The 22,683-nt window shown below is 38.0% G+C and overlaps 1 long non-coding RNA gene across 1 annotated transcript in view; it reads right to left on the reverse strand.

Annotated features, from left to right (window-relative positions):
• Positions 1–276: 276 nt before the first annotated feature.
• LOC132398458 (uncharacterized) overlaps positions 277–22,683 on the reverse strand; it is a 49,264-nt gene continuing 26,857 nt past the window's right edge. The window contains exons 2-3 of the long non-coding RNA XR_009513661.1: positions 19,062–19,153; positions 277–448 (exon numbers count right to left, since the gene is read on the reverse strand). This is a non-coding gene — a long non-coding RNA (uncharacterized LOC132398458). The remainder of the gene's footprint in view (positions 449–19,061; positions 19,154–22,683) is intronic.

Here is a 22,683-nt window from a genome sequence, read left to right on the forward strand (position 1 = left end):
GGGAAAAATATAATTGAATTATACATTCATGATGAACCCAGTATAGCTTCAACTTTTACTTCACTGGATTACAAAGATTGAAAAATAGTTTTCAATATTTTTTCAATGTCTGGGTTGGGTTGGTTTGGTCAGAATACAGGTGGATGATGGTATAGAAAACAACAAAGAATGAAAATCCTTTCAGGATGTTGTTTTAGCAACATGACCTTCCATTTAGAGAAATGATGCAGGATGTTGGCAGGTGAAAAATATTAAAAACTGAAAATGCTAGGAATACTAAACAGGTGAGAAGAGAAACAGTTAATGCTTTGGTTCAAAGACCTTTTGTCGGATCTGACAGATTCTTTGACTTGAAATATTGACTCTGTTTCCACTTCCACAGATGCACCCAAATCCGAATACTTCCAGCATTTCCTCTTTTTATTTGGGGTTTAGGCAGGGTCAGGTGCTGTAGAACAGGAAAAGTACCAACGTTGTATCACTGTTTTATACTTTTTGAGAGAGTGAGTAATTTCCTTCACTGTTGTTATAGTCTCAATGCCTACCCTGGTCTCTTTGTTATCAAAATCAGACAGAAAACCAAATATTCCATGCAAATATGGAATTGACTTTCATAGATGTGCTTAGTAGCTTGCTTGTCTACCTCACTCGCCTAACTCAATTTGTCTTGCAACCATCTTCTCTAGCTAAAAGACAACTTCTGTGACTGGGACTTCCACCATGTTAAAAGTGCTGCAGGAATATAAATTCATGTTGTCATACAGCAGATTACTCGAGCATGCTGTGCAGTGTTTCTGACCTTGCTCTGTCACATTATGTTTAGTAAGTACTCAGTAAATGACATGCTTGTACATCCATCTCAAAGATGTTCTGATTCCCAATGCAGCCCACTGTCAAAGCATCATTGCAAGCCCATTTAGTGCAGTTTATATTTTCCCCTCTCATTTTTAAAAGTTACTTGTTATTACAGATGAAAACACTGAATTTCATCACAAACATGTGGATTCTATTTCAATGCCGCGGGTGCCCCAGAGGCTGAAAAGATTTCACAATACAAATGAAACAAAACAACTTTGAGATCATATTTGATATCCTAATCCCATCACTCCTCCATCACCTCCACAAATGTATTTTTCCCTAGCTCATTTCCATTTTTGGCTGACTGGCTCAAGAAAAATATTAATAGCATCTCCCAGTACCTATTACAATATTACATTTGTTGACCTCCATGTGCTTTGAACTCTCAAGAAACCAATAATTTACTCTGTATTTTGTCTCTCATTACTTTGCCCTTGTTTTTTGCATTATCATTGGGTGAGGCTTGGGTGGGGGGCCACTTTTTGACCAGGTGATGGGTGCTCAACTCTTTTTTGTAATGGGTTCTGTGTTTCGTGGCTGCCTGTAAGGAGACAAATCTCAAGGTCTGTGTAGAGAATACATACTTCGATAATAAATGTACTGTGAACTTTGATGGAGATTTGATAAGTATCCAATTTAGTTTGATGCCTGATAAAGAGGTGACCACAGAGGAAATGCTTTCATTATATTGCTACAGTTGCCCATCAAGTTACTTAGTATAGTTTACAGGATCATTTACAATAAAATTGCCTTGCTGAATTGCTTCTGTGCAACAGGTAGAGAATGCAACAAGCAACTGACGCTGTTGCCCTATAGCTTCAGGGACCTACATTCGCTCCCGACTTGGGCTGCTGTTTTTGTAGAATTTCCATAATCTGTCTGCATTCCTCTCCTAAAGCTTTGGTTCCTCCCACATCCCAAAGATACTCTGTTGGTAATTGTATGGATTTTGAAGATTGCCCCAAGTAGATGGAGAAGTTCAGCCATGCCACGTGAGATCACTTCACTGGAAACCGCACATCATTAGGACTCGGGGCCTGCTGCTTGTTGATTTACACAAATATGACAATGCATTAGTTCCATAATACTCTAAAATCTTTGTTTCATGAAGCCTTTTTGGCATAGATTATATTTATTGTTGTCGGCTGTGGATGTCTTCAGTTCTAGAATCCCGTACTACGCAACTTTGCCTATCTCTCCAGCTTCAGAGTTTATCTTTAAATCATAGCTCTTTTAATCAAGGTCTTAATCATCCATATTCATACACTCAGAAGCCACTTTACGAGGTATTCCTAATAAAGTGGTGACTGAGTGTATGTACATGGTCTTCTGCTGCTGTAGCACATCCACTTTAAGCTTCAACATGTTTTGTGTTCAGAGACGCTCTCCTGCATGTCACTGGTGATTTGAGTTACTGTAGCTTTCCTGTCAGTTTGGACCAGCCTGGCCAATCTCCTTTGAGCTCCGTAATTAACAAAGAGTTTTTGCCCACGGAACTGCCGCTCGCTGGATGCTTTTGTCTTTCACACTGTTCCCTGTAAAATCTAGAGACTGTTTTTTGTGAAAATCCTAGGAGATCAGCAGTTTCAAACCACTGTGTCTAGCACCAATAACCATAAGGCCATAAGCCATAGGAGCAGAATTGGGTCATCTGGTCCATCGAGTCTGCTCCACCATTCAATCATGGCTGATCCTTTTTTTTTAAATCTCTTCCTCAATCCTTCTTCCTGTAACCTTTGATGCCATGTCCAATCAAGAACCTATTAATCTCTGCCTTCAATACATCCAACAACCTGGTCTCCACAGCTGCATTTGGCAACAAATTCCACAAATTCACCACCTTTTGTCTAAAGAAATTTCTCTGCATCTGTTTTGAAAGAGTGCTCCTCTATCCTGAGGCTGTGCCCTCCTGTCCTAGGCTCTCCCACCATGGGAAACATCCTTTCCACATCTAATCTGTGTAGGCCTTTCAACATTCAAAAAGGTTTCAATGAGATGCCCCCTCATCCTTCTGAATTCCAGTAAGTACAGACCCAGAGTCATCAAACGTTCCTCGTATGATAACTTTCATTCCTGGAATCATGCTTGTGAACCTCCTCTGGACCCCCTCCAATGATAGCACATCTTTTCTAAGATGAGGGGCCAAAAGAGTTCACAATACTCAAGGTGAGGCCTCACCAGTGCCTTTTAAAGTCTCGGCATCACATCCTTGCTCTTATATTCTAGAACTCTTGAAATGAATGCTATCATGGCATTTGCCTTCCTCACCACCGACTCAACCTGCAAGTTAACCTTTAGGGTGTTCTGCACAAGGTCTCTCTGCATCTCCGATTCCTGGATTTTCTCCCCATTTAGAAAATAGTCCGCACATTTATTTCTACTACCAAAGTGCAAGACCATGCATTTTCCAACATTGTATTTCATTTGCCACTTTCTTGCCCATTCTTATTGTCTGTCCAAGTCCTTCTGCATCTTACCCATTTCCTCAACAGTACCTGCTCCTCCAACAATCTTCATATCATCTGCAAACTTGGCACCAAAGCCATCTATTCCATTATCTAAATCATTTATATACAGCATAAAAAAACACCAACCCCTGCGGAACATCACTAGTCACTGGCAGCCAACCAGAAAAGGATCCTTTTATTCCCACTCACTGCCTCCCACCATTCAGCCAATGCTCTAACCATGTTAGTAATTCCACAGATAGTCACTTAGATCACATTGCACCCCCATTCTGATGTTTGGTCTGAACATCAACTGAACCTCAACAGCAGCAGCAGAAGGCCACGAACATGCACTCAGTGACCACTTCAGTTAGGAGATACTCAAAGCACCCTGGTAGCCCCCAACAATCATTCCACAGTCAGATCACATTTCATCCCCATTCTGATGGGGTTTTTTTTTGAACAGCAACTCAACCTCTTGAGCATATCTGCATTCTTTTTGGAATTGAGTTGCTGTCACATGATTGGCTGATTAGAGATTTGCATTAGCAAACAGATCTACAGGTGTACTCAATAAAGTGACAACTGATTATGTATCCTTTGGTGGGTATCATATTTTATTTCATAAGCAACTGCCTTGGGATAATGTACAAAATCAAAGAAGCAAAGTAGGCTATTTCACATTTATCAAACATAGTCTGGGATCTGGGGGAGAACTTCCATGATTTGGCTAAGGTAGTCAAGTTGAGTTAGTTGAGCAAGCTCAGGTTTTTCTCTGTAGCAATGGAGGGTGAGAGACGACTTGATAGCGTACACAAGAGGATTAGAGACATAGACTGAGTGGATAGACAGACTCTTCCCCAGGCCAGAAATGGCTAATACGAGGGGGCATTATTAAGATGATTGGAGGAAAGTTTAGGGGAGATGTCAGAGGTATGATTCTTTTTCCACCAAGTGTGGAGAGTGCATGGAATAGGTGAAGGAAAAGGTATATACATTAGGGGCATTTAATAGGCACATGAATGATAGAAAAATATGTAAGGTTATGTAGGTGGGAAGAGTTAGATTGATCATAGAGTAGATTAAAAGTTTGGCACAACGTTCTGGGCTGAAGGCCTGTACTGTGCTGGAATGTTCTATGTTCTGTGTAAGATGATGAGTTATGTGGCATTGCCTTCAGTTAAAGACATTATATTTTATAGGGCTAAAAGGATTAATTATGGCAATGCAGAAGTTGATCAGTTTATTTTTCTTAATCATTTTACTGCAGCAGAAAGTGTATTACCAATGCTAATGTCTGTAGGCTCATTCACAAATCAGCTGTAAGGGTGAAAGATCTTGATTAAATTTAGACACGGCCATGTGAGCTATTATTTTCATTGCATAAAGATGAAAGCTCGTGTAAGGCAGAATGAATGCATGTCAAAGAGAAGGGCAGGTGCCAAGAAGAGATCAAAACAAGAAAGTGAATAGAAAGTACATGGATATTTTAGAACTACTCAAACCCTCTGTTTCTTTTGGTAAAGAGACATGTTTCATTACTTTTTAAGTGATGCTATCTATCTGCAAGCTGAAATCATTATTTGCATTCTAATATTTCCATTCAGAATTCAATTGGATTTGAAGTATATAGTCATCTTTCCCCATGTCTTATGCTTCTTGGATCCATGAACAGTGCAGTGTTTTTTTAATTAAAAACTGAAAATAAATTGCAGTTATATTATGTTTTTCAAAATAAACAAATTTAGGAAAGTATCTCTCTAGGGTAACAAAGATATGAAGCTGCAGTAGCAGGTGTTATCATTTTTAGTGGAAGACTAGTGAGCACTCAGTGAGATTTGTGGCAAGAAGCTGCATATTATAATATCAGCCTTGGGCACCTAGACGTTATCAAAAACCATTTGAAAAGTAGCTATGAGGAGCCCAAACTAAATTTAATATATTAGAGTCTGAGTTAGTTATTGTGCCAGTGCTTACTGAAGTGCAACGTTTATATTTTTAATAACGTTTTAGGCAGTGTGGCCTACTGCGTGACATCGTCAGCTTAGAAACTTTTACCCTGCAGTCCGCTATCTTGTGTACTCTGATTCTAGTTGCTTGTCTTTTGAATATGTTGCTAACTGCTGGGGAGTTATAATGTTCAGTTAATTGGCTGAAGTCACATTTTGTCTTTGGTATGTGCGTGAGCATTTCAGACATTCTCATTCAAAGAGGTGTAAAATCAAAAAGAAAAAAAATGCAGATGCTGGTATCGGAAATAAAATCACAAAATACTGTATGCACTCAACAGGTCAAGCAGAATCTGTAGAAAGAGAATCAGAATTAAGAATTCAGGTGGAAGACCTTTTATCTGTTTATCGGATTAATGAGGATACTTATTTAAGTTAACAGGAGACAGCTGTGTATACAGTGGAATCACTTCATCAGTTCTGACCTCACCCAAAAATGTATCCCCTTTGCACTATCCCTTCCTTCTCCAATTCTTTCTGCAACTTAAACTTGTTTACCCTGTTTTGATGAATGGTTTTCAAACTGAAACATTAATTCTATCTCTCCATGTTTGCTGCCTAATGAGTTTCTGGAATTTTCTGTTCTTATTTGCAAAGTACTATTTTATTGTATACTAAAAGTTAGCCATGTGAAATTCCTAATATACTTGTATTTTGCAGTAAAAATATATATAGTTACAAAATTAGAATTGTTTTTTGAATTGAGAGACAACGCTTTACTGTTAAAATTTTGTTCTGTAATGAGCATTTTATTGTTATCTGTAAGAAATGTGAAGGCACAGGTTACATGCGTATCAATTACTTTGTGGAGTCGTGTAAAAGGTTTTTATTGAATAATGTTAAATGAAATATTTAGGTGAAAGAAATGTGTGAAAATTCCTCACAACCTTCATGTTTGCAGCTAATTTCATGTCTACCATTGGCATATGTGGGGCCAGTGACAGTTTTGGTTGACAGGGTGACATTAGTCCTTTTGTGAAATTGTCAGTGAGATTGCTGAGCTCCTTTAGAGGCAAAGCCAGCAGCAGCTGTCCTGACACTACAGGAGAACAGCAGCTAACATCAACTTGCCTTGTCTTGCCATGTCAGCCTGAAAACTGTTTTTTTTTCTGACTGGGCTTGGCCAGCAAGACATTAGCTTTTATCTTGCTTTGAAGAAATAGCATTCATGGCACTAGTGTGGACTCCTGTGAGATATTCCATCAGAGCAACTTTATGCATATTAGTAGAGAATGCGAACACTTTAGATATTCTATTAACATGCTCATTCATTTAAACGCTTATGGGTGATGTAGGAAAGTTGTTATCAGGCACTGCCAGTGAAAACATCAGCCTGACAAATGTCACGTCTGGAATATCCTAACTCTACACAGCTGTGATTTGACATTTGTTGCCATTAGCAATTTGTAAGTCTAGTTACAGCCCCGATAAGTCATTTAATGTTATGTGCTGATTAAATGCCTAAATTAGAATGAATGTCGCATCAGTGACAAGATGCAAGTACTGGAGGCATATAATTCGCTTGTGTCCTGACCACAGTCAACTTCCAAATGCATTCCCATAAGGCAATTGACAAAGAAACTATGCCTTGTCCATTTTGGTATCAGTTATTCAAGGAGTGCAGTTCAGATTGTATTTTAAAACAATGCTCCAATATAGTCCTGACACATGATATATACATTTTAGGTTTTGCTCACCACAATGGTTTTAACATGGAGAGCTATGAAAATAGCATTAGCTTTAACTGTTATTTCCTACCCAATGCTTCAAACTAATAGCATTTGTTTTTAGCGATGAGCAGGAAATTGGAGAAGAAACCAGGGCTAGATGATTTATTGAATAGCAGAGCAAGCTCAGGGAAAGACTTTTTTTTATAAAAATGTTTTAATTGAATTTTCAAATGGTCACAGAAGGGAAAAAAATTATTGACCCTTTCCCCCCCCCCCACAACCCCTCCCCAACCCCTCCCCCCTAACATATCCCTGTAGAAAGAGGGGAAAAAAAGAGAAAAAGAAAGAATGCCTGGATATCGGAAGATCCCCACATGCTCCATGGAGTTCATAATAGCTTTAGTATATATACTAATTTCTTTCACCAAATAACCAATAATTTTATCTTCAGAGCACCTATATATTTAATCCTATCTTTTGTAAATAAGGGCGCCAAATTTTCAGAAATATTTCATATATATCTCTTAAATTATAAGTAATTTTGTCAAATGGAATGCAGCTAAAAGCTATATCTGTTTTCATTTTCTTAATGTATTTTAAAATTCTTTTTCACCAGTACATTGCCCATTAACATTAAAACTTTAAAAATTCAGTGAATTAGTCATTATTTTTAACAGGGTTACTCCAGTATATAGTAATACCTAACTTTTCAACTTTCATAGTACCTTGGGGAATCTTTTTAAATTCTCTGTGTTGCTATGTGTCTTCCCCACCCCCCCCCCACCCCCCGATTGTCCAGACAAAGAAAGAGAGATTAAAGAAAAATAGATTATAAAGAAAAAAGATAACAAAATACCCCCCTACTAATGTTGTGAATAAAGAAAAAAACACAACATTACCCCCCTCCATTGTGCGGGTCATGGCAAACGCCATGATTACACACGTGAATCCAGTAGCAATCGATCCGAAGTTCCCCCAGCTCCCCCGTAACGTAAAAAAGTATATATAAGAGAAGAAAAAATCATCACTACTCTCGATTAATATTTCTCAAATTTTTACCTTTCTCCCCTGTATCATATAAATATTCTTCTTCCTTAAACATCCATCAACTCCATTCACTCTCCCTGTCTTCATCTTTAATCCATTTCACTTTTAAATCTTTGGCTGTGATTAACGAATATTTGGGAGTTCTTGTGCAAATTCTTCCGCATCCCGATAATCAGTAAAAGATCTTTTTCCGTCATCCAAAAAAATTATCAGGGTTGCCGGGTGGCGCAATATAAATTTATAACCCTTTTCCCATATAACTTTTTTCGCTGGGCTAAATTCCTTCTTTCTCTTCAAAAGGTCATAACTTGTATCAGGATAGAAAAGAACTGTTTTCCCTTCTATCATCAATGGCCCGTTTCTCTTTCTGGCACGTTGGGCAGCGGCCTTCAGGATCTTTTCTTTATCTTGATACCTTAAGATTGATCGTGGGTTTTGATCAACTTGAGGTCTTGATCTTAAGGCTCTGTGAGCCCTTTCAATTTCAATTAACTGGGTTCCTTCTTCCACTTCCAAAATTTCCGGAATCCATTTTTGAAAAAAATTTATTGGATCCTCTCCCTCTATACCTTCTTTAAGTCCAACAATCTTAATATTATTTTGTCTGTTAAAATTTTCAAGTACATAAACTTTTTCCAACAACTGTTTTCTTTCTGATGTCCAGGCAGAAATATTATCTTCCATTTTATTCACTCTATCAATGGTGTCTCCCATTGTTTCTTCCAAGTTTTTAATTTTCTTGTCCATTTTGTCCTGTCTTTTCATCATTTTATCAAACATAATCTTCATATTTTAATATCTTTTTTATTACTTTTAATGTTTTTAATTTATGCATTATTTTCACCAAAGTTTTTATGTCTCCAATATCACCTCCAACCTCTTCCTGTTGCTCTTCTTTGTTTGTCTCTTCATCTTCATCTGATTTATCCAGAGAATCTGATTCCACCTCATATTCACTTTCACTTTCAGTTCCGATCATAGCTGGGATTTGTAGTTTGGATTGCTCGTGTTTGCGCATGCCCCTTCCTTCACACATGCACAATTCCTGTTGCTCTTTTTTTGGGAAAAGGTTGATATCGCCTCAGTTTCCTGTTCTGTATCGCCGGAGGTAAAATGCTCTTGAACCCGAGGCTCTTTCATGGCTGCCGGCCTTGATTCTTTTCCAACTTGTGTTGTCTTCAAAGTAGTAGTTTTCTTCTGCTTCTGTTTAGGAGACATATCTTAAGACAATCCTGAGTAGTTTATAAGTAATTTTTAAAAAGTATTTACTAACTTTTCTTCACTTAAACATTATTTTCCTGATTTTTTACCGGAGAGCTGGATTTCCACATCTCAATCCTACGTCATCATGTGATGTCCCCCAGCAAAAGACTTTAAGGGTAATTGCTGTTTCGTATCGCCAATGTTTTAATAACAATTGGGGCTCTATATATGCAAGTCAATTCTAAATGGTGAGTGCATATTGAAACTGCACAGAGTAAACAGACCCTGAGTATGGCATCTGATTGTATCACTGGAAATTCCTGCAAAAGGCAAAGTCTTAAGGTGGATAAGTCACCTGGACCAGATGGACTACATCCCAGAGTTTTGAAAGAAGTTGCTGAAGAAACAACAGATGCATTGGTCACGATCGTTCAAGAGTTACTTGCTTCTGGCATGGTTCCCGAGGACTGGAAAATTGAAAATGTCACTCCACTCTTTAAAAGAAGGGAGGAAGACAAAAGAGAGGAAATTATAGGCCATTTAGACTAACCTCAGTTGGGAAAGTGTTGGAGTCCATTATTAAGAACAATGTTTCTGTGAAGGGAAATCTTGCCTGACAAATCTGTTAGAATTCTTCAAGAAAGTAACAAGCAGGGTGGACAAAGAAGAGGCCATGAATCTGATTTACTTGGATTTACAGAAGGCATTGGATAAGATGCCTCACATGAAGCTGCTTAACATGATAAAATTGTGTGGTGTAACACAAAATATACTGGCATGGATAGAGGAATAGCAGGCATGCAGGAGACAGCGAGTGGGAATAAAGGGGGATTTTTCTGGTTGGCTGCCAGAAACTAGTGGTGCTCATCAGGGGTCAGTACTGGGACAACTACCTTACATATTGTTTGTCAAGGATTTAGATAATGGGATTGATGGCTTTGTGGCAAAGTTTGCGGATGATATGATGATCGGTGGAGGGATAGGTAGTGGTGAGGAAGCAATGTGATTGTAGCAGAACAGACAAATTAGAAGAATGGATAAAATGGAATACAATGTTGGGAAATGTATGATTATGCATTTTGATGAAAGGAATAATAGTGCAGACTATTATATAAATAGGGAGAAAATTCCAATATCAGAGGTACAAGGGATTTAGGAGTCCTTGTCCAAGACTCCCAGGTTTAATTCACAGGTTGAGACAGTGATAAAGAAGGCAAATGCAATGTTGGCATTTATTTCAAGGGGAATGGAATATAAAAACAAGGAGATAATGCTGAAGCTTTATAAGACACTATTCAGGCTGCATTTGGAATATTGTCAACAGTTTTGGGCTCCATATCTCAAAGGATGTTTTGTTATTAGAGAGAGTCCAGGAGAGGTTCACAAGGATGATTCTGGGAATGAAGGGGGTTAACATATGAGGAGCGTTTGCAGCTTTGGGCCTGTACTCACTGGAATTTAGAAGAATACATGAGGATCTCATTGAAACCTACCAAATGCTGAAAGGACTACACAAGCTGGATGTGGAGAGGATGTTTCTTCTGGTGGGGATATCCAAAACTAGAGAGCAATGCCTCAAAAGTGAGGGGCAATCTTTTGGAACAGAAATAAGGAGGAGTTTTTTTGGCCGAAGAATGGTGAACCTGTAGAATGCTCTACCACAGACTGTGAAGGGGTCCAAGTCCATGGGTATATTCAAAGCAGAATTTGATAGATTTCTGATTGGTCAAGGCATCAAGGGATATGGTAGGAGGGAAGGTGGATGATGTTGAATGGGATCTGTGATCAGCCATGATGAAATGGCAGAGCAGACTTGATGGGCTGAATGGCCTAGTTCTGCTCCTATTTCTTATGATCTTATGGTCTTAAGTCTCTTATGGTCTCTTGCATTCACTGCAAATCCACTCGCACTTTAGAGAAACCTGTTGCATGTGTCGTATTGTGAAATGTTTACACCATACTTCAAAATGTGTCACATAAATTATTGTTAAATGGATAGCAACAATTATTTCATTTTTAACTAAGTACTGAAACAAGTGAAAATTTTGGAAATACTCAGCAGTTTGGCAAGTACCTTTGGAAAAAGAAACAATACTAATATTTTTTTTTGTAGACTTATCAATATTGAGTAGGTTTCTGACAAAGGGGTCTTAAGTATTGAAGGTTTCAATGTTCTCTATCTATGGATGTTGTCCAGACTGTGGGTTTTCAGCATTTTATATTTTTCTTTCAGATTTTCAGCATCTGAAGTTTTGAGTTTTGTTTGTAAATATTGATGAGATTGTTGGAATTGTTGGTAGAATCTCGGGAGTGATGAGAGGGTGCACAGGAATGAGATATGCTAACTAGTGGAGTGGTGCCGTAGCAACAACCTGGCACTCAATGTTAGTAAGAGCTGATTGTGGACTTCGGGAAGGGTAAGACAAAGGAACACATACCAATCCTCATAGAGGGATCAGAAGTGGAGAGAGTGAGCAGCTTCAAGTTCCTGGGTATCGGGATCTCTGAGGATCTAACCTAGTCCCAACATATCAATGTAGTTATAAAGAAGACAAGGCAGTGGCTATACTTTATTAGGAGTTTGAGGAGATTTGGCATGTCAACAAATACACTCTAAAACTTCTATAGATGTACCGTGGAGAGCATTCTGACAGGCTGCATCTCTGTCTGGAATGGAGGAGCTACAGCACAGGTCCGAAAGAAGCTGCAGAAGGTTGTGGATATAGTCAGTTGCATCTTGGGTACTAGCCTACAAAGAACCCCAGACATCTTCAGGGAGCGGTGTTTCAGAAAAGCAGCGTCCATTATTAAGGACCTCCAGCACCCAGGGCATGCCCTTTTCTCACTGTTACCATCAGGTAGGAGGTACAGAAGCCTGAAGGCACACACTCAGCGATTCAGGAACAGCTTCTTCCCCTCTGCCATCCGATCCCTAAATGAACATTGAATCTTCGGAGAGTACCTCACTTTTATTTAATATACAGTATTTCTGTTTTTGCACATTTTAATCTATTCACTATACGTAATTGATTTACTTATTTTTTAATTATTTTTTTCTCCCTACTAGATTATGTATGGCATTGAACTGTTGCTGCTAAGTTAACAAATTTCATGTCACATGCCAGTGATAATAAACCTGATTCTAATTCCACTTTGAAGGAATGCTGAATGAACTGTGGTATTAAAATATTTATAATATATTTTTAAATGAGTTGAAAGCACAAATACTTGCCAGATTGGACTGGTTTGTTGCTCTGAGAGCATGTCTTGCAAAGGTACGTGAGGAAGACATCTAACATCAATTTCTATTTCTTCAGTAATCTCTTCCAATTAGCAGAGGCCATGAAATTTCTGGTAATAAGTTAAAGACCCTTGTGCATGACCAATATCATTTCATATATGCATTACACAGCTACTTTGTTTTCAAAGGATTTGCTGCTTTAAGTAGTGGAAGATGGTTGGTTTTCTAGGATATATACTCAGTGGCCAATTTATTGGGATTGGAGTGGAACTGCTGCAGCCCATCCACTTCAATGTTCAACATGTTGTGCATTCAGAGATGCTCTTCTGTCCACCGCTCTTGTAACTCATGGTTATTTGAGTTACTGTCATCTTCCTGTCAGTTTAAATCAGTCTGGTCATTCTCCTCCTAGCCCTCTCATTAACAAGGCATTTTTGTCCACAGAACTGTCACTCACTGGATGTTTTGTTTTTATTTCACACCATTCTCTGTAAACTCTAGAGACTGTGCATGAAAATCCCAGAACAGTAGTTCTGAGATACTCAAAAATGATGTTACGCACCAACAATCATTCCATATTTAAAGTAACATAAGCCACATATTTTCCCCATTCTGATGTTTGGCCTGAAGAATAATTGAATCCCCTGACCACATTGGCAAATTTATATGCTTTGAGTTGCTGCCACACAATTGGCTGATTAGATATTTGCATTAAAGAGCAGGTGTACAGGTGTACCTCATGAAGTGGCCACTGGGTGTAAATGCCAAGCATTTGTCTGTAGTTTCAAGTTACTCCACCTACAAAGTCTCCCCTTTATTAACTTTGATGTAATTCTTTTTAACTATAAAAGAAGGAATTTGAAATTCTTCTTTAGGAGGTTTGAATTGCAATGCACAGGAAGTAACATACCTAAAATAGAAAGTGTATTCAAATCACAAGCTTTGAGCTAGAGCAGAGAGCTGGCATTTCCTCTCTCTTTCATTATCCTGCCAGAGTTGTGCACATTGCGGAATTCCCGCTTGTGACCATAAATGAAGAGAATGTGAGATATTGATTATATTTGATTTTGTTTTGTTTGGTTTTACTTTGTTTGCTTTTGCATGACAATATTTGAATAGAAACGGAAGTTTCTGCTACTATTTTCCCCACACATTCCTCAACCAGCACCAAAAATAGACCATTGATTTGTTTCACTGATCCTACGTGTTACCTAGCTATGCACAAATTAGTTATCATGCTCCCTGTACTGCAACTTTAACCATATGCTGATAGTACAACAATAGTTACGCTATTTGAGATACCCTGAACTTTTAAAAAGTACTGTATAGATGACATTTATAACTCATTTCAATAGTGGCAACTCAATCCATTTTTGCTTTATACCAATTGCATGAAAAATAGACCAACCCATTTTCATCAGAAATGGAAGAAGCTTGAATTCTGACCAGTGGATAACAACACTGAGGCTAATCTGTTTTATTACTCAGAGGCAGCTGCCTAAAATGAAATATCCCCAATCAGTGCTGAATGGATTGTGTCATGAATTAGTGTATCATACTGTTTCTGTAATTCCTTGTACTTGCCTTGTGTAATGCCAAAATAGGGCAAACTAAACTATGATTTGGGGATTTTTTTCATCAATATAAGGGCACACAGGGTGTACACTTACATTTTTTACCCTCGCACTGATATTCAGTTTAGGTCTTTTGCTGTTACAGAGATGTGGCATGAAGGATTTACAGTGGCCTGTGCAGTTTGTTTAAAATCGATCCTTATGTATAATTTGAAACACAATGAATTCCAGTTAATTAGGACGCATAGGAACAATACAATTTGGCCCAATTAAGTGGCTGCTCCAAATAGTCAAAGTTTACTAAAATGGATAAAAGGTATAAAGAAGGAAAACTGCCATTTAACTGAGAAACAAATTATATCTTAAATACAGAACAAACTAGAGCACTTCCAATACTACAACAGTGCTATAAACTGTATTAGTTCCAAGTTGTTATCAACGGAATTCATCCAGTGTTAATTTACTGTCCAGATTGATAGTAAATGAACAAAATCAACACAAGCATCTTGTGTAAATCATAGACTGCCTTCCTACAATGCGTTCAAGGATTGGATCCTCCAAATCTTCATTTTCATTGTAACAATCAAGTTGAATGCTGACACCTTCAAATTTTTCATAGTTCCTAACTATGAAGTTAGAATGCTTGAAACCACAGTGAGCAAAACAGTTCTAAATTGTTTTTCTACTTATTTCTCAACAACTATCAATGAAAAAGTCACTGCTTTCTGAACACAAACACAAGCAATGACACTATTTAAAACCTGTTCACTCTAAACGCCGTATGGTGTCTAACAGCCACACAAGTGAACAAGACTGATGCTAGTTAGAAACCATTCATCAACAGTTTCCTGTCAAAATTAAGCAGAATAGTGTCCAAAATAAGCAAAGGTAATCTCAGCTACATTCTTGATTAGTTTTTGTTCCTTAAGGATGTCCCAAATAAGCAGTAGTTTCCAAGAAATTGATTCTGTAAGTGTGGGTGAAAAGAGAACTATTTATTTGTAAACTATCCATGCATTGCAAATGGGAGATGTTTCCAAAGTGCAATTATACCTCTCTGCTATCTTTCTTTCATATTTGCTATATTTGTTCTTATTTATTATATGCTTTCATTTAGCTATTTCTCTTTCCTTCGGTTCAAACTCTCATAATATTCTGATAGCCATTTTCAGTATAATGGATCCACTGTGGATTTGTATTGACTGTGTAGTATTTTCCAGTTGAGTCTCCTCTGGTTAATAGAAGTTGTCTCACAGTGCAATGCCTTATCCAAGCTTTCAGCCATGCAGAGCAGTAAAAGATACCATTAACAGGTATACATTTCCTACAATAAACATCTCTGTTGCTTATTAAGTACACTCAAATATTTAGCATTTATACCTGCTTTATTTTGCCACGTCCTAATTTCCAGTGTTCTCTGTATTTCTTGGAAGGAAAACATTTATCTACACAACAAAGAATGTTAGTGCTGAATTACTTGACAGACTGCAAATGGAACATATTCAGGTAGTTGGCTAAAAGTTCAGCTGAAGTGTTCTGTTGCTTCTACCATGAAGAAGCAAAATTGTAAAGATTTCCAGCACAGAAAATGGTCCATTCCAGTGATAATGGTTTGGGTCACTGCCTGCCTTATTTAATGTCATGGTGTCTAATATATATCCATGTGTTCTGTTTTCCCTTGCATACATTTCATTTCCTCTTTTTTAATTAAATGTCTTCTTTTTGATAATGCACTCACAATTAAACAGCATCTTTTATGATGCACAGTCATGCAAAGCTCACACTCTAAGCCTCTGAAGATCAGCCATTTTGTAAGCAAGAGAAACTTAGCAGCCAATTTCAGCACATTAGATCAAACAAATAACACTGAGATAAATGGTCATATATGCTTTTGAAATTTATAAACCTTTCTTTGTCCAAATCCTTTGTTATTCTCCTTATAATTTCCTCCATAGGTTTGTTTCATTGACATCCTTAGAAGTGTTCTGGGATATTTTGTTGTTCTGAATGTGATTGTGTAAAATCAAATTGAGGCTGTAAATATGCTTCAATGTTATTTTATGAGTTAGTGACCATAGGTTGGATTTTTTATCATAACTACCTGTTAGCAGTACTTTCGTATGTTTTCCCAAATAAAGTTGTATGTAACTGATGCACCTCAGTTTTAACTGAAGGTATTAATATAGAATTTCAGTGATAACTTCTGCATCGTCCACTTACTTGCATAACTCCAATCCATGCAGTAAAAAACATTAAATGCTTATGTCATTGCATCAGGAAGGACTATTGACATTGAAGAAAGTGGAACAGACTTTAGTCTTCCATTGCGCAGCTGACATGCCTAACTATGTGGAGAACAACCAGTTCTTGTAAACCTTCAAAAGAAATGTTGCTGTAAGAAATCGGAAATAAAAACAAAAAATAATGGAACCAACATTTTTTCACAACCTGTGGAAAATTAAGTTTTCAGGTCCAAGGTCTGTATGATTGCTGTATCTATTGTCAGTGCATTTGATTATGGCCCAGGTACGGAGGGAGAGATACTACAGGGGATCAACAGTTCGCAGACTTTAATGCGAACAGTATTTTAAGGGAAAAACAGTAAGTGCTAGGCCAAATAGGGTCATTACCTAAAATTCTCAAATGGAAAACTAGATGCCAACACTGCAGCTGAAAGGAATATCCAAATAGAAAACAAATACCACTAGTCTTCAGTGTCAGTTGACTTGATAGTCCACTTTCTCAGGCAAGGCTGAATGCAAGCAGGCAGCATAATGTTGCTGTGCTTTGCTCAAGCAACGAAAAGAAGGGAATTAGATACCACCATAATGAAATAATAATTAGCTGACATGTGCATATTCATGGGTTGCGCTGCTGAGTCCGTGGTTGTGACACCTACTTGGCCTCTCCAACTTGCTATTATGTCATATGCTTGCCCTGTACTAATGATCACATGCTTTATTCTTGAGATCTTTATATCAATCATCTTATACAAACTTCAGTAGTTCGATACTTTAAGTTTCCTCTATAGAATGCCTTGAATGCTTTAAACAAAAGCATATCCTCTACCATCCTTTCTATCTTGCAATCAATTGATCTCTGTCACTACTCACTATAGCACCACTAAAATTATACTTTAGCCACTCACACTCAAAATCCATGCCACTGTAGTCACATGTTGCCTTGCTGGGGAACCCTGCTGTTATCCAGCTTGGTTTAGAAACCCTCTTCTACTAAGATAAGCTAATAACTGAACCTGTACCTTCAAGCACAAGAGTCTAAGAGAGTAGTCAACATAGTAATGAAAGAGAAGTGGTGGAGATAGGAGACCAAGGAGGAGGTGTTGTAGGTGAAGACTAGGTTACAAGAATAAATAGCAATCAGTATTGCCACAAATGGTATTTTATACCATTGTATAGGATTAATAATGCATCAAGGAAGCAAAGGGTTGAACCACACAGAAACATGCCATTACGCTCTTTAAGCCTGTGCCGACCTGTACTGACTATCATATTCAGTCTGGAGAACATATATTACGCTTCACAGCACATGTAAAACAGAAAATAAACATAATATGGCCTACAGATCTGAGTAATAATTATTTGGAAGCAACAATGCAATAGCTGGAGTTTCATACTAGATGAATATGTGAATGCTAAATTTGACTCTGCAGTGATTGTGTGAAAGCTGGCTGCATCATGCACACATTTCCAGGCCATGGTGAACTCAGAGGCTGCTGATACTCTCATCGACCCCCATTATGGATATAAGATAAAGTTGCAAAATAAGAATAGTTTTATCCCTGACTGACAAGTCATGAAATTTATTGTTTTGTGTCAGTACAGTGCAGCCACAACAGATCATTATAGGTTACAATATTAAAAAAATCATTAAGAAGTACAAATGATGAATACTGGGGTAGTGTTCATTGACAGTCATTGAACGGACCATTGAGAAATCCGATAGCAGAGTGGAAGTAGTTATTTCTAAAATGTTGTGTAGGCCTTCAGGCTGCTGTAGCTTTTCCCTAACAGTAGTAATGAGAAAAGAGTAGGTCCTAGATGGTGAGGGTCCTTAATAAGACCGTAAGACATGGGAGCAGAATTAGGCCACTCAGCCCATTGAGTTGGATCCCTCTCAACCCCATGCTCTTCCCTTCTCATAATTGTTGATGCCCAGACTAACCAAGAACCTATCAATCTCTGATTAAAATATACTCAGTGACTTGGCCTCCACAACCATCCATGGCAATGTATTCCAGAGATTCACCATCCTGTGGCTAAGGAAATTCCCTCTCATTTCTGTTCTAAATGGACAACCCTCTATTCTGAGGCTGTGCCCTCTGGTTCTAGAGTCACCCGCTATAGGAAACATCCTCTCCGTGCCCACTCTATCTGGGCCTTTTAAAGTCTAACAGGTTTGCATGAGACCTTCTCATTCTTCTAAACTGCAGTGGGTACAAGATCAGAGACATCAAATGATCCTCAAAAGTTAACCCTTTCATTCCCAGAAGCATTCTCATGAACCTCCTCTAGACCGTTTCCAATGCCAGTACATTTTTTCTTAGATAAAGCACCCAAAACTGCACACAATACACCAAATGTGGTCTGATCAATGCCTTATAAAGCCTCAGCATTACATCCTTGCTCTTATATTCTAGTTCTCTCAAAATGAATGCTAATATTGCATTTGTCTTCCTTGCTACTAACTCAATCTGCAAGTTAATCTTCAGGGAATCCTGAACAAGGACTTCCAATTCCCTTTGCAACTCTGATTTTTTTAATTTTCTCCCTGTTTAGAAGATCATCTGTACTTTCATTCCTTCTACCAAAGTGCAATCCCTTCTCTGCACTATATTCCATCTGCCACCTCGCTGCCTGTAGTACTGTACTGCTGTCATAAAATGAACAAATTTCTTGACATATGCCAGTGATAGTAACCCTGATTCTGATTACACAGAGGACAGGAATGCTTCATACCATATCAGGCTTCTTACGAGAGGCAGCACTTACAGTAACGTCCAACAATACAGTATCCAGCCATTCAGAAATCCTGATAGTGTGGCATCTGGTTCACTCATTAGTCGAAAGTGTGGACCAAGGATCTGAAATGGGAAAAGGTGCGTAGTTGAATCAGGAACACTGAGGATCAGTCTGAGACGTACTTGCTGAAACTTGCAGGATACAGCTCACTGGGTTCTGTTTCCAGCTCCCTTTATAAACAATACAGGTTCAGTGAAAAATGTATCAGGTGACTACACCTAGCTTAGGTGGACACTCTGATCAGCATGGATCCAAAAGGGCCTGTCAATGTGCTATTTGACTCCATGTGTAACATGTTTTGTTTTTACAACACCAGACATATCATCTTTGATTACTGAGCGTTCATTTCCCTTATATAAATGCCACCAAAAGTAATAGTGTCAGCTTTGGTTTCCACCCAAGCAAAGACACTTTTGTTTTGCTTTTTCCATCTCTTGCCTCTTTGCAAATTAAAACCTACTTGTTTTCTCATTTTACTAGCTCTGATGAAGGGCCGTTGGCTTATTGTTAACTCCATTGCTCGTCCCAGAATGCTGCTTGACTTGCTGGGAATTCACAGCATTTTTGGTCTCAATGCATCAACAAGTCAAAGTTGTTTGAATTAACTTAAATGATGGGTAAATTGAACACAGGCATTCTACGAATAAGTGACTGGAGTTGGACTGGGTAACCCAACAAATCATTTGTCTGGTCCAACGTAATATCACTTAAGGCATAGCCTCTTGGACAGGTTCATGTTTAGGAAAGGTTTAGATCAAATATTGATCAAACACAAACCAATGGGACGAACTCATGCAGGCACCATGCTCGGCATGTATAAGTTGGCTTAAAGACATTTTTATGCAGTATGACTGATCTTTTTGATCATGTCACATACAGACCTAAGAGCAGGTATGATGCATTTATTATTAAAGCAACAGATACAGAATTAGGACATCTTTGTCAGAGGGAAATATGATGCATTGTCTGTTGTTTCTGAGCTCTCACTTTGCCTTGCAAGAAGCTGTGGATGAGAGTCAAATGAAGCTCAAGCTGCAATGCTCTGTGATCAAACAGGCTTCTTCTTCATGTGTGACTCATGTCTAAAAGATGAACACTTGGGTATAGGTGAACACTGCCTTAGGTATCCTAACCTCCAAGGAATTCTAGAGAAGTTCATCAAAGGATATCGCAGATTTCATAACTACTTAATAATTAATACTCTTATCTGTCTGGAATAATGGTCAATAAAAGCTGGTTCTGCATTCTGATATTGAACCGCAGTGTTATATTTTTTTGCCACAGAAGGCAAAGGATGGGGAAATGCCAGGAAATAGGTGGACAGATTGTAAGGATGAACTTGCAGCCTGCAGTTCAGAAGGCTGGTTAGGAATATCTAATTAAGAATATTGGGACATATAATGATTCTGACTGCTTTTATATTGAACAAGAGCCAGCTGCACAGTAGATTAAGCTGCCCATACTGTACATATGGCTGAATAATAAGGGAAGCTTCAGTATTGAGGGAGCTGTGTGTTTGATGTCTGTATGCCTGCTGCAATCCTCCAAGTATTTTCTAACACTGAATATACCGCCCAAGAAAATTCTGAATGACACCTGGCTAATTTAGATATCCTTTGCACATTCTGTGTCTTTTGGGATTTTTTTTGGGTGTTATTTCATGCCAAAACTTATGTTTGATACTCAGGGCATGTTATATTAGTTAAGGGATTTATTTTCTTTAAATGTATTCTTAATCAGGTTTTTCCAACAAAAGTTGAATGTTCAGCATAGAAATGGCCCCATAATACCTAGATATTAAATTTGACCAATATCACAACTTTTTTGAATGGTCTGAAGATCAAAGTAGCACAAGAAATTAATATCATTGAAATGCCTCTCACATTGAAACCATCTAGCTTAAGGAGTTTGTTGCTACTATCCATTTTAGAATAATAATGCAATTATTTTTTTACAAGTCATCTTGAAAACATGTTTGATCTTTTTAACATACTCTATTGTGTATTTTAGTGCATGAGAAATACTAGAAAGAGGCTGGGACAAATACTGCATCCTAATTATTAAAATCTGTTCAGTAATGGGTAAGTGCATAATATTATTAAATACCTGATAAAGTGATGGCAGAACATTTCTCTATGTAACGAGATGAGTCAGACTGCTGATACCTCTGTAGTTATTTTGTTATTAATGCGAAGAGGCAAAGAAGTCTTTCGTTTCATGTACTTAATCTTTTTTGTGATTGTAGAATATCCGAAAACAAGCTGCAGCCTATGCATGACTTTTGAGGCGTGATCAGTATAGTTATGCAGGCAGCCAATCCATACTCAGCATGACTCCACAAACATCAAAGTCATCATGTTTTATTGATGTTAATTAAGAGCCAAATATTGGCCATGGCACAAAGACAATTCCCATACTCTTCTACAGAATAATGACACATGATCTATCACATTGCCTTCAGGAGCTCTGCAAGCTTGATTTAACATATCATCATTTAACACACACACACACACACACACACACACACACACACACACACACACACACACACAAAAACAACAGTATAGTGCTTTATCATAATTACTCGGAACTGGGACTTGAGCAAACACCTTTCTGATTCAAAGTGCTCCCGATGAGTCAGATGTAGCTAACAATACCAAAGATAAGTGTAGAGATATTTTCTGGGCAATCAGATGACCACAATACATATTTCACCAAATCATGGTGTACTGCGATCTCACAAAAGTGTTATGTAAGTGCAGTAAAACTTCCTCACTCTAAAACTCCTTTGCATTAAACACTAATACATTAATTACTTGCTGTACTTGTATGCTATTCTGTACTTCCTGTCTAATGAGCACCAAATCACTGTGCATTATAACATTTATGAGGCTTTCCCTTGCAAAGGAGACTTGAAAATGCATAATTTCTAGCAAGCCAGATAATTTCAACACTTCCCATATTGCATTATATATGAAGTATGCATGCAGGCTCAGTGTAATTGGTGGAATAATTATTTTAACAGTTCTCTATATCTCTTTATATTTCTGACACTACATAGTTAGAATTAAAACAGCAAAACTGCTAATAAGAAGAGAATATTGAAACAAGTTACAAACATACTTGTGAGCCAGCAACATTTGTAACAACAACAGCAGTTTGCGGTACTGCCTCAGGGATTAATTCTAAATGAGTATTGGCAGGGTAGGTCATGAAAGAGAGTTCTGGCCATACTCTGCAGAAGACAAGGGAACAGTATGACTTGGGAGCTTTCTGGATAAGGACTGGAACAAATCCTGCACAAAAGAGTTAAGTTATGCAGATATAATGTGGCGAGAGGGGAAACTGAGTTTGTGTGCTAGTTACCAATGAATCTAACAATATGGGAGTGTCAACAGGAAATGTACTGTCATTAATGAGTCAGAGGATGCAGCAATTAAACTAAATGGGCACTGAAATGGCAAGCAACTTGGGTGTTCTGCATCAACCATGATTTTTGATGGGTGCATTATCAGAGAAGAGGAAAATGTTCATTTAAACCAATCACAAACAAGAGAAAATCTGCGGATGCTGGAAATCGAAGCAACACACA

Source organism: Hypanus sabinus, chromosome 8 (assembly GCF_030144855.1).
Source record: "Hypanus sabinus isolate sHypSab1 chromosome 8, sHypSab1.hap1, whole genome shotgun sequence".
In the NCBI taxonomy this organism is placed as follows: Eukaryota; Metazoa; Chordata; class Chondrichthyes; order Myliobatiformes; family Dasyatidae; genus Hypanus; species Hypanus sabinus.